A 3008-nucleotide genomic window follows, 5' to 3' on the forward strand; every position below is an offset into this window, starting at 1 on the left:
TTTTTTTTTTTTTTTTTTTTGGTACTGGGGATTGAACTCTGGTTCTTCCACTTGCAAGGCAGGTGACAGAATCACTGAGCTAAATCCCCAACCTGGGTTAAGATTGGATTAAATGATTTAGCTACTTATTTTCCAATAGAAAAAAAAATGTTTGTGTAAGATAAATAAATAATACTACATATTAATAAACCAAATGTATGGCAAAATTATTTATTGACCAAGTACACCACCTGGCAATGACTTGTGGATATTTTACAATTTAAATGCATGTGTTTGTAACCACAATAATTTTAATTTACTGTTACATATTTTTAAAAACTGAATTGGATGAAAATTTTCATTACTTAAAAATCTGTAAGAACGTGTACATTTTATCAAAACCACATAATTTTTAAATGTTTTCTAATTACAAATACATGCTCAGAAATTATAGACAAGAAAATAGAGAAATTAAACTGTCTACTACATATCTATGAAAAGTCATTGCTGTTCTTTAAAACTTTATTTTTTCTCATGAATATCTATATTTCCCATATAATTGACTTTATTATTTCAGTATTTAACATATATCCTCTATTAATACTAAGTATTTAATTTTTATAAAGTATTATCTATCACAATAGTGATATAGTTCTAAAGTTTTTAATGGTCAATTTTTTTTGATAAAATTAAAATTGATGGGCATTCTTAGGTACCTATTTTGCAGACAATCTTGTGCTAAGAGTAGTGATCATACAGTAAATACCAGACATATGAAGTAAAGTGAAGCTAAAATATTTGCAAATAATAGACCTGAAAAAAGTTAGAATACATGAATTGATGTGACGGAGTTTTCACAAAATTATATGTTAAAGTAGAGAAGATGTAATTTGAATTGAAAAATTATGAGAGAATAAGGGGGGAAAGCATTCCAGGTAGAGTGAGATTTTAAATCACGGACTAATTAGCAGGAATGTTCAAGGATTTTAAAGCAGTCAATAATCGTGTGTGTGTGTGATTGGGCAGCATCTCTGCAGTTTATAAAGCAACAACTTGATGCTTCACACTTTTCATCTTTCTTAAGTTAAGGCTGACATGTACCAAATACATCTACACCTTTGGGTTGACACCTTACGTACTTTTAAAATTAGGTTGAATACGATCTAATGTAAACTCAGCAGAAACTTGGATCAGGATATCATAATTTATGGACCCTTAGCATGACCTTGCTCCCATCTACATTAGTACTTTGTGTGAATGAGGGGTGCTTTTCCATGGACCTAAGAGCTCCGAAATAAGGGACATTTTCTCCTGATGCCATGCAGTGTTTGCTTCTTCTGATAGGCTAACCAAGGCTTCTCCGCATGGTGACATCAAGACTTCAAAAAACAGAGAAAGGTGCACAAAGACTTTTCAAGGATTAGTTTATGTCATAATCACTTTTCTTGGAAAAATAAGTCAGAGTCAACCTAGCATCAGCTCAGGAAGATATAAATAAAGAGCTTAAGTAGGGAGAAGGGAAGACCATTCTACAAATATGATGCCATTTAATTCACTAAAACACCCATGCTCCAAAGCTCATGGTTTTATGGAGAAGAAAGAGAGGTAAACACATTTTGCAAGTGTTACAGCTCTTTTAGAAATTGTCGCAGGTCTTCCGGGGCTTGTCGGAAGCACCCCCCACCAAAAAAAACCCACATTTTGCAAAGTTATGTGAATGCAAGCATCGAAACTGCCCAAGGTGACCTTGACATTACCCTCAGAGGGACACAATTTGAGACAGGTTTAGTCCTGACTGTAGCTACTGACCTCCTTTCCTTACAACACTTATTTTCTTTAGGAAACTTGTACTTAGAAATTCCTACACTACCCCTTAGGGATGTAAATCTTCTCCCTTTTCCCCAGGTTTACAACATAGGATCATTCTCCTCATGAACCTGGCTGCTAGCTCTCTGGAACCATATTGTAGGAGACTCCTTGAAAAGCAATTAAAGACCTGTACATAAATGTTGAGGAAATAAATGAAAGAAAGAACACATTGTTAGCATTTAACCCCAAAAGAAAGCAAACAAAACTAGATCATGACAAAAATGACGAGTGGTATAATTATGAAGAAAGTCATTAGAAAAAAATGCAATGGAAAATCATGCAAAATAGCAACACAAAAGTAGTTTTCAAATAAGTTAACAAACCCCATAGAAAAACAGGTAATTATAACATCCACACCAGGTACCTAACAAAATATCACAAAACTGGGCCAAAAATCAGCAGCCACATCAATAAATGTAAATCACTATGATCACTTATTAACATCCTCATTAACGCCTCCAAACAAACAAAATGCAACTCAAAACCATATGTAAGCACACAGACAGCAAAACAAAGTTACTGAAAAAAAGCTAAAAAGAGCTGGTGGGGGGGTGAGGTGTAGGAGCAAATACAAATTGAGAAAGCAAGGTGGCGGGAGATTTTCCCTACTTGAGAGTAAAGCAGTCCTGCTGCCACTCCGTGCTTTCTCCTGGAAGGAAAGGCGGCCCAGGCAGCAGGCAGTGAACCTACAGGGACTGTGCAGTGGGTGTGGTACAGCTTTGGAAATGGGAATTCAGGAAACAGACTTTTCAGAAGAGCTGCAGCACATCTACCTGAATTTTGCCTCAGAAGGAGACATAATTGTTACTCTAGTCAGTAATCCAGCAATTTGCTCTAAAAACAGATACTTTCAAAGCTGTTGTTTGTAGGGACATTCTCTTTTAATTGCCTCAAATTCACCTCACTGGCAATGGAAGAATCTCTGCTTTAAGGATTAAAGGTCGGCAAACAGATGCCAGGTCCAGAGATGAGGTGAGCAGCAATGGGCTGGTCACGACTGCTCTTCCTAGCAATGCTGTGCGGGAGTAGCAGGACTTTGGGGGTATAGAGAGATCTGACCACCCTGGGAGACAGACACTGCAGATTCAGGACCCCTGGTTAGTCCGGGACAATGCAATTGGCTAGTTGGAAATCTTCTGTGTGTAGAAAGAAAGTTAGCC

General features: G+C 36.5%; 1 non-coding gene across 1 annotated transcript; it reads left to right on the forward strand.

Moving 5' to 3' along the window:
- Nucleotides 1–1599: 1599 nt before the first annotated feature.
- LOC117283596 lies at nt 1600–1660 on the forward strand. The gene has a single exon (XR_004514623.1). It is a non-coding gene; the product is annotated as a U7 small nuclear RNA (small nuclear RNA).
- Nucleotides 1661–3008: the final 1348 nt, after the last annotated feature.

This window comes from Fukomys damarensis, unplaced genomic scaffold (genome assembly GCF_012274545.1).
Source record: "Fukomys damarensis isolate Sample0158 unplaced genomic scaffold, DMR_v1.0_HiC HiC_scaffold_27, whole genome shotgun sequence".
Lineage (NCBI taxonomy): Eukaryota > Metazoa > Chordata > Mammalia > Rodentia > Bathyergidae > Fukomys > Fukomys damarensis.